The 10,145-nt window shown below is 39.8% G+C and overlaps 1 protein-coding gene across 5 annotated transcripts in view; it reads left to right on the top strand.

The window, feature by feature from the left end:
* Positions 1-4,880: 4,880 nt before the first annotated feature.
* Positions 4,881-10,145, top strand: part of Xiap (X-linked inhibitor of apoptosis) — a 46,791-nt gene continuing 41,526 nt past the window's right edge. For 2 of the 5 annotated variants that reach the window (XM_055612133.1, XM_055612135.1), the window contains exons 1-2: positions 4,881-5,068; positions 5,333-5,451. The gene's annotated coding sequence lies outside the window, so the exon portion shown is untranslated. The other 3 variants (XM_055612137.1, XM_055612138.1, XM_055612136.1) reach the window with 2 other exon arrangements.

The following is a 10,145-nucleotide window of genomic DNA, read 5'->3' on the forward strand; positions in this document are numbered from 1 at the left end:
CTTTCTTTCTTTCTTTCTTTCTTTCTTTCTTTCTTTCTTTCTTTCTTATCTTACTATGTACACTAGGCTGGCTTCAAATTCATAATCTTCTTGCCTTGGTTTCCTGAGTGTTCAGATTACAGTAGTGAACCATCAAACCTAGCTTCACCTTCTCTTTGAGTACTCAAACATGCCTGGCATACTCCACAGCAACCAACCCAAGAAAGCAAAGGCAGAAACCACAAGACCTTTTCTAACCTCACCTTATATGTCACACACCACCACTTCCATATTCTATCTGTCACAAAGGTCAGCCCTAATTCTGTGCAGAAGAAACCCAAGCAAGCACATGACTACTGGTGACTAGTGAGAGATGAAGATTGTTGGACTTCCTTATGGTGGCTGGTAATAATAACTTTTTTAAATGAAATGGAGAGCTAGTGAAGGAATTTGAGCAGAAAAATGATCTGGATTAGTGGTTTACATTCGTAACTGGCTGCTGTGGGGAATGAAATATAGAGGGAACTGAGAAGGCTAGTGAGGAAGGTACTGCAGGCCAGGAGAAAGTGGTGGTGAAGTTGAGAGCTGTGGTACCCTGGGTATATTCTGAAGACAGCAATGGTAAACTTTGCTGATGGGTTGGATGAGAGGATGACAAATGAGAGGAACTAAAGATGTGTTTTGGTGTTAGAGACTGCAGCTTTGGAGAGAGTGCTTACCTAGTATGCACAAAGCCCCGAGTTCAATCCCTACCACAGTGTAAACTGGGCATTAGTGGTGCACACCTAAGATCCCAGCAATACGGAGGTGAAGGAAAGATAAGAAGTTCAAGGGTTGGGCTTACAGACTGATAACCTAAGTTTGATCCATGGAACAGTTGGTGGAAGTAGAGAAATAACTACTGAAATATGCCCTTTAACTTCCATATACATGCAGATGTGTAAACCCACACTTACACACATCTCACTCATACACACATTAATGATAAAATAAAGGAAAAAAAAGAGATAAGTTCCAGCTATGCAATGAGTCTGGGGATATAGGAGACTCTAGCTTGAAAAATCAAAAAAAAGGAGCTAGAGAGAGGGAACAGTGGGTAAAGGGGCTTGTTATCAACCCCGATGACCTGAATTTGATCTCTAGAACCAACACGGATGGGGGAAAAGGGTCCACTTTAGCAAGCTGTCTTCTGACCTCCATATACATGACATGGTATGTACTCCCATGAATACATTTAAAATTTGTAAAAGATGACTTCAAGGTTTTCAAAAAAATGAGTTTGACACAGATCTTCCCATAAATGAGTTTACACCATAGGAGAGATCATACATTTATACAAGTAGCTATATCGTGTGACACAACTCACTGTGTACTGTAACACAGCACTAAGTATAATGATGAAGTTAGATGAACATCCATTCTAGAAATGGACAGTGGTGATGCTTGCACAATAATGGGATTGTACTCAGTGCCACTGAACTATGTACTTACTGTCAGGTCCAAAAAAAACTTGGGACAAGTCTCACTCAGTACCTGAGGCTACCCCCCAGCACTTCCCACCTCACCCCCTATCTTAAATCTCTCCAACCCAAAGGCCTGGATTCTCTTCCCTTCCCCCAACTTTTCATTCCTATATAAACCTGCCATTGTGGCCATGTGCTCTCTTGATCGGTTTATGATTATTAATATTTAATATTGGTTTATCTTTTAGTTAACCAGCGGTTACTCCTAAACCAGTTTTATACCCAAATCACCACACAGAGACTAAGATTTATTTAATTAACCTAGAGCACATTGCTGGGCAATTATTATTCCATCTTAAACCTCCAAGCCCACAGCTTCCTCCTGTTCAGATTTCCTACATTATACTTGCTTTTTAGTCATATCTTAGGTCTGGTTCACTTCTCCTTTTCCAGGTCCTCTCTTCTCTGATCTCTCTTCCCACTCACTTCTTTCTCCTCCACTCTGGACCAGGATGCCCCACCCTATTCTCTCCATTGTTCAGCATTGGCTGGTTGTTTTTATTGTCAACAGAGAGAACAAATGGTGGCATGCTTACACAAACATTGAGACAGAATAAGCATCATCACAGTACAATGTCTGGATTGAAAACAGATAGTGGGGTAGAGAAATCATCATTTGAATGACAAGGGTAAATTGCATTCATCCCTCAAGAACATTATACCAACACTGGTCCTCTTGCCTCCTCTTCTCTCTTTCTCCTCTTCTTTCTCTCCTCCTCCTCTCTCACTCTCACCCCTCACAATCTTGTTCAGTCTGGACCTTTCCAGATGCTTCTGGCTGAACTGTCTAGTAAAAGCCTTTTCCTTAACCATACTTTGGAACACTTGTGTCCCCATTTTCTTTCACTTACAATGGTTAAAATAAAATTGGTACAATAGTAAATTTATGTACATTTCACAATAAAAAGTGTTAGCAGATGTAGTGGCTCAAGCTCATAATCTCAGCATTTAAGATGATAATGCAGACAATTGCCATTAATTTGAGCTGAGCTTGGAATATGTAGCTAGACAAGGCTACATAGCAAAGTCTTATCTCACAAAATAAAGCCAGACTTGGTGGGACAATCTATAATCCAAATATTCAGGCAAGAAGATCAAGAATTCAAGGTCACCCTGGACTACATAGTGACTTCACACCAACCTAGGATACATGAGACCTCAATTCAAAACACTCAAGCCGAACAGTACTAGGTAGGTTACATAGCTGTTTCTTGCAATCCCAAAAGTCAGAGACTGTGACATAAGGATTAGTTTCAGTCTGGCCTGGCCTACACAGTGACTTCTTAGACAGGCTGGGCTATTTAGGGAGATGCTGTCTCAAAAAATAATATCAAAAGGCCCAAAACAACAATAATAAAGATTTTATAAAGCACTTTAAGTTCAAAGAATGAAAGATAACAGAAATGAGAAAATATAATCTTCAGGTAAGGGAATTAGAGTAGGCTTTGCTTGGGAGCAGTCTGTTCAATGAGTTTCAATAAATTACTGGAAGGCAGGCAAACTGACAAGAGCCAGGGCAAGGTAAGTAGTTATCTTAGAAGACACTATATACTGTTCTAGAGGGGAGTGAACGTAAGGCTAAGGAGATTTACTCTTGTCCTGAAGTCAGAATGGAAAGATTTAACTGAACCTCATGCAGACTAAATGGGGTGGAAAGAAGGAATAAGCCTAAGAACAGGAAAATCACACTGGGTAAAGGTCAGGCAGACATGTGAGTAGAAAGATCCAACCTTGACTCATACTGTTCAGTTCCTACCCAATAGAGTTCAGCCTCTTTAAAATGAGGTGATGATGGACCAACTACTATAAAGACAAAGGAGGGTAGCTTGAGGCAAGTTTTTTGCTTTTTGTTTTTGTTTTGTTTTCTTTTTTTAAGACAGGGTCCCTTGCACCTGAGGATGGCCTCCTACTTTCTACTGAGGATGACCTTGAAATCCTGATCCTCCTGTTGCTGAATTTGAAGGTGGCTTGGTAAAACTCTCATCTAAAGAGAAACAAATAGTTTTATTGATTTATATATTTAAGTAAGAGTAGCAAGAGTTAATCCCAGAACTCAGGAGGCAGAAGCAGAAGATCTCTGTGAGTTTGAGGCCAGTCTGGTCTACAAAGTGAGTTCCAGGTCAGCCAGGACTATTACAGAGAGAAACCCTGTCTTGAAAAAAGAAGTTAATTGTGCCTTGAGAAGTGAGATAAATACTTGTTTGCAGTTCTGTTTTGTTGGCAGTGGTAGGGTTTGAATTCAGCCTTGCACGTGCTCTGCTCTACTGCTGAATTACATTTCCAGCCCTTGCTTGCAATTACTATTATTGCTGTAAGTCAGGTGTGATTCTCAGAGCTATAAGAACACACCCCAGAACCATTATCACCAAGCCTGGGAACCTGAGTTCATCCTTCGAACCCACAAGCTGGGAGAGAATGGATTTCCCAAGTTGTGTTCTGATCTCACACACTCAATGAAATAACTTTTTTTTTAAAAGATTTCATTAGAAGGAATATTATGTCAGCAAAAGTTTAAAGACAAAAAAAATTTTTTTTTTTATTTTCAAAGTGTCTTTTCATCAATGGTAGTAGCATTATTTAACCAGGCAGATGGTACTCATGATTTTCTCCTTTGAAATGATATTCAGAATCCATTTTACTGTACTAGCCACTAAGAGCCAAAATTCCTGAAACCTAAATTCCCGGTTTTTTGACAATCCTACAGTCATATATGAATAACTTTAGGGACATGATCACCAATTATTGTACGAAAACTTTTGTGTGTCCTTTTAGTTTTTTCTTTTTTTTTTTTTGAGATATGGTTTCTCTGTGTAGCCCTGGCTGTCCTGGACTCCCTTTGTAGACCAGGCTGATCTCAAACTCACAGAGAGCCCACCTGCCTCTGCCTCCCCGAGTGGTGGGATTACAGGCGTGTGCCATTATGCCCAGCTTTGTGTGTCTTTTCCATGTTTGTTCAATTCTTTTTCCTTTTTCTTCACAAATTAAACATCTCTCACGATCTGTCTCCTTTTCTTGTCATTCCTTTCACCATTCTCTATTTAGAAAGAACCGATTCTCTAATCTCAGTTTACTTTTTTATCATCTGGGTGATACTGGGATAAATTATTTTCTCTGGGTCTGTTTCCCCTGTAGTGAATTTAATAGAGGTGTCCTGCCTTTCAGAGTTTTTGAAAGAGCAACAACCAATGTTATATACCTAGCAGAGTCCCTGGTATCCAATAAGAACTCAAAGTGCTCCGAGCCTTTTCCCTAGGTTTTTTATCCTTTTATCTGTATTCCCCTACTCCCCGCCTTAGAGTCTAGGTAAAAGCCCTGGGAGAAAAAAAAAGTCCTGGATGCTAAAAAAGGAACCGCTTGAGTTGGGGGCGGGGACTGACCTGTGCGCATGGGCGACCGCTGGGTCAGGCTCTGGCTTGAAGCCGGGAGGGGGGTGGGGGGCCTCGGGCTGCATAATGAGGAGGACTGGTTTTTTTCTGGATGCCCCCTTCCGGCTCCGGGAAGTGGCTGGCCGTCGGAGGTCCCCCGAGCGGATGCGACCGTGATCGAAGGCCTCCAGGGCCCGAGAGGTAGGATAGAAGATGGCGGAGCAGGGAAAGAAGGAGGGGCTTTGCCGGGCGGGAGTCGAGCTCCCAGGGGGGAGGTGGGAAGGACATGGCCTGAGGCCAGGATAGCCCGGGAAGTTAAAGTTGGCAGACTTGCACCCCGTGGCTTTTTTTTTTAAAGCCCTGACGTGGACTCTCTTGGTTCTAGTCTCCGAGTTTTTTCAGAAGGGACTGTCCGGTCTGAGAAGGCCAAGGGAGGGACACATAGCAACTTCCGTTTCCTTCTAGGCCGCGGCCCTCCGCCCAGCGGAGTTGTTTTCCTGATCCGGGCTCGGGCTGCCCCTCCTCTGGGACCCTCCCCTCGGGAACTGTCGCCTACGGCTGTTAGGACTGGAGTGCTTGGCGTGGTGGGTACAGCTCTTGTGGGTTTCCTGTCCTCCCCTCCCCTCCTTCTCTGCTCTTCTTTCCCTCCACCTCCTTCCTCCCTCCTCTTTTCCCCCTCCTGCTCCTTCCCTCTCCCCCTCCCTCCTTTTCCTTCCCTCCTTTTCAACCCCCCTCCCTTCCGCCTGAGCTAAGTCTGCCTAGTTGGGCCGGATGGCCGCGCCCGCCCAAGGGATATACTGCACTGGGCTCCTTGTCCAGGTTCCCGGGATTGCCCCTCGAAGCCATGGGGTAGGGTGGCTGGCTTCAAGCCTTCAGGTCAGCCTTCTTAAACTTCGTGATACAAAGGTAAATCTGGTTAAATAATTAAAAAAAAATACAGTCAACCTCCCTTCCCTCCAATCTGATGCCTTGTGGCATGTATGGGGCAGGGTGATATGTTTCTGGCAAAGGCGTGTGAAACCGAAAGAATGAGGGCCAAAGAGCTTCCAGGGGAGAAAATAGCTTGTCATACTTGCCACCCTTTATTGCCTTGGTCACTTCCCCAACATAGTTCTGAAAGAAAAATGTTAATTTGATTTTCAGTTCCATTATTTTAATTCCACAATTTACTTGAATTGTGGAGGTGTTTTTCTTTTAAGGGAGGGGAGTAGTGATTGATGAAACTGAGAACTAGCTCTGTCCCTCTCAAAAAAAAATGCTAATGGAGACTGGGGGAAAACAGACGTATCAGATTTTAATAATCTACTACTTTGCCTTCAAGTACAATTATGTCACTAGTTCTGTCATCACATCTATACCTTGATAGTGAACAAGTCAGAAATTTACTCTTGTAAGACTGGAGAGAGCTGTAGTGTTTCTGCTTTCTCATTTTCTCCTTAATACCATTTTTTTTTTTTGTAGCCAGTTCAAGAGAACACTGTTAAGAGCTGGCCATCTTAGAATTATACCATTTTAGAATTGGGAAGGATCATAGCCCAATCGTTTTTTACAAAGCAAAAGCTAAGGTTCAAGGTTTCATGACTTGCCAAACTAAGGTTACCAGGCTGGTTAGATTAGAACTGATTTTCTGGCTTCTTGGCCACCTCACTCCTGTTGCTTCATATAACCTCTCAGCACAAAATATAAGTGTATTCTGTTGAACAATTCTGTTGAGCATGATACTACTTTGTGTTGATGCCTGCACCATTTTCAGTGTAGTGAACATGCTTGTAAAGATTGTGCCTGGGACTGCTTTCCCCCAATACTTAAAAATGGAAGATATCTTAGGCTACATTTATACCTACAGACAGAGAAACATAAGCTTATATCTACATGGATTGGGTCACATGGGTCCATGAAAGGTATACAGGATAAATGATATCACTGGCTACTTCTGAAAAAGGGATGGAAAACTTCTACTTTGCTTTTCTCCTGTGCCTTAAATATGTTTGAGTAATTTATTATAAACAGGTGTTATTTAATTACTAAAACATTTTAAAGCTCACATAGATGTATATCAACATCAGTATTTTCAATCCATGTTTCTAAACATCCGTTTATATATCAATGATTTATATTGTAAAATTGTGTGTGGCTTATGTTGTCTTAACAGACAGGCTTGATTATTTGAGTATTTTTTTCTCTTGGCTTTCACCTATTTTCCTTTTCATATGAAATGGTCTTTATTTTTAGAAAATGATGTTTCTTGATTATTAAGTAGTATAGGAAATTACAGAATTCAGATATCAAATTAGACATAAATCTGAATCACATGATCTTTCTGGATTAACATTATTTTTTAAAAAGGTTAAGCATGTAAAGATTGTATTGGGATTTGTAGCTCAGTGAGTGCTTCTCACATGCAAGGCAATGGGTTTTGAACATATCAAAGAAAAACTTAGAAGTTGACCAAAGTACATTATATAATTTGTAAAAATATAACCCATTATTTTGAATAGTACACCAATAGAAGAGAGAAAGGGTAAAGAAAGCCAGACATAGTGGCTTTCACGTGTAATGCCGACACTGTGAAGTCAATGAAGAATTGTAAATTCAAGTTCGGCCTGGGCTACATAGTGAGACCCTGCCTCAAAAAAAAAGTTGGGTTGGAGAGGTGACTAGGTGTTTAAATGCCCTGGTTACTCTTCCCGAAGACTTGATTTCTAGTCCCGGCATTCACATGATATCTCACAGCCATCTGTAACTCCAGTCCCAGAAGATTCAGTGCCTTTTGGCCTCCATGAGCACTGTATGCATATGATACACACATGCATGTAGGCAAAATATCCATATACACAAGATAGTAAAACAGGGTCAGGACTCACACTTCTAATGCCTGCATTTGGTAGGAGGATGAGCAAGACTTCAAAGCCAGCTTGGGCTACATCAGACCCTGTACAAACAATTATAATCAATAAAAAATTATATTGCATGACATTTTTTGATACTTAAGTGGGTTTTGTGCCCTCATTATCAATCCTCACGCATGCTACAGTTTTAAAGATAGTGAATGTTTTGGGTTGGGGGTAAAAGCTTCAAAGGGTTTGGGTATATTTCAGTACAGAATGTTTGCATAATATACACTAGGCCCTGTAGTCAGTCCCTAAAACTGGAAACAAAAGGTAAGACTGGACACATCCCCTGTGTTGAGTTCTCTTCTTTTGTTTACAGATAGGTTGATGAGGATCCAAAGATGAAAAAATGAATTGCTTAGAGTTCTGTTGTTTAGTGTTAGCAGACTTTGGATTGGGATCTACATTCTAGTCTAGAACACCTATAATTGTATTGCCTTCTAGTGTATTCAATGAGGTCAACTAAGGTAACAAAGTAAAGCTGGCTAAAAGTCAGAAACATTTCAGTGGGCAAGCATTATACTAAATGTGCCAGGTAATTTAGTATAGCACTTAAAATTCTAACACAAATATTCCCTTTAATTTACATTGTGTGCATTCATTTACCTAGCATATTCTCTATATTTAATGATTGAAGAGTCTAAATGTAATTTCACTGTTTTTGCTTGGTCTAATAGTTAAGTCTAGCAGCAAGTGCTAGCATGAAGGAAAGGCTTAGGTTTAGAACATAAACATTTATTGAGTACAGACTATGTGCCAGACACTGCACTTTGTGGTTGGGGTCTAAAAATGGATAGATACCACATCCAGTTATACACATTTGTAATTTTTATATTTGGCAAATTGAGGAAGGAGGATAACATTTTCCAGGACAGCCTGGGCTGCATATCGAGTTCTCCATTTAAAAAAAAAAAAGAAAGAAAGAAAAAATCACTATGAGATGAATATGGTAAATTACCCTTGTTATTTTGCGGCAGGAAGATTATGATAAGCTGTCAATTCTTAAATTTTTATCTCTGGAGTAATCTGTTAATAGTATTATATAAGCTGTTGGCGTTATTTAAGGTCTTTGTACCTGTCCATTCGAGAAGCAAACATATTTAAAAATGAGAAATTAACAGTGGAAAATGCCCTGATTGGATGCCATGGAATTTTTTTTTGTCTTGACTTTATTTCTACTTAGACTCTTTGCAGCACCATGTTTATTTTCTTTTTCACAAAAATGTGTTTATTCTGTTTAATTTGAATCATAAAGGGTATTTTTTAATATTTTAAATTAAAAAGGCATGTTCTAGAAAATTTATGAAATTTAAGATTTGAGGTAGGACAGATATCTAGGGCCGTGTTATTTAGCACTTCTTATTCAGCATTTTGTTGTGAACAATTGCTGTGTCAAAAGAAAAAGTTTCTCAAAATGTGATTTTTATTCTGTCCCTATTTATCTGTACAGATTTTAACTCCTTGATTCCAAAGATTCAAAATCAATATTTTTAATTATCTCATTTTATTTTGGTTTTCCAAGACAGGGCTTCTTTTTGTTGCCTTTGCTATCCTAGAACTATCTCTGTAGACTAGGCTGGCCTTGAACTCACAGAGATCTGCCTGTCTCTTGAGTGCTGGGATTAAAGGCGTGGGCCACCAGATCCTTCTCATATATATATATTGCTTTTTGTAGCATGGTCTTTTTGCATAACTTAGGCTGGCACATTTGTATAATACTAGCTATTCTGGAGACTTAAACTGAAGGATGGGGAGGGTGTTTTGTTTTGTTGCAGAAGGATCTCTTGAGCCTGGGATTTTAAGAATAGCCAAGGTAACCAACAGTGAGACCATGCTGGGTTTTTGTTGTTGCTCTATTTATTTATTTATTTATTTATTTATTTGTTTGTTTGTTTGTTTGTTTTGGTTTGGTTTGGTTTGGTTTCTTTGTAGGAAGGGTTGGGGGGGGGTGGCTTTTCAAGACAGAGTTCCTCTATGTAACAGCCTTTTCTGTCCTGGAACTCTTATTTGTAGGCCAGGCTGCCCTCAAACTCACAGAGATCCAACTACCACTGCTCCTGAGTTGTAGGATCAAAGGCACCACCTGCTGACCATGCCATTTTAAAAAAGCTTTATATCCATTATATTTTAAAGAGACAGAAAAATAAGAACAAGGTAGAAATAGAAACCTTAGTAATTTATGCTTCATACTTTATTTTTTGAGATAAGTAGGACCCTGATATGTATTTTCAGGGTGACCTACAACTCTCCCCTTGTCTTTCTCAGGCTTCACTTTCCTGAGTGCTAAGATTATAGGTGTATGTTATCATATCTAGCTTTCTTTTAATTTTTTTGTATTTTTTATTATTATTATTATTATTATTATTATTATTATTATTATTATTATT

This window comes from Psammomys obesus, unplaced genomic scaffold, assembly GCF_907164565.1.
Source record: "Psammomys obesus unplaced genomic scaffold, mPsaObe1.curated_primary_1811, whole genome shotgun sequence".
Lineage (NCBI taxonomy): Eukaryota > Metazoa > Chordata > Mammalia > Rodentia > Muridae > Psammomys > Psammomys obesus.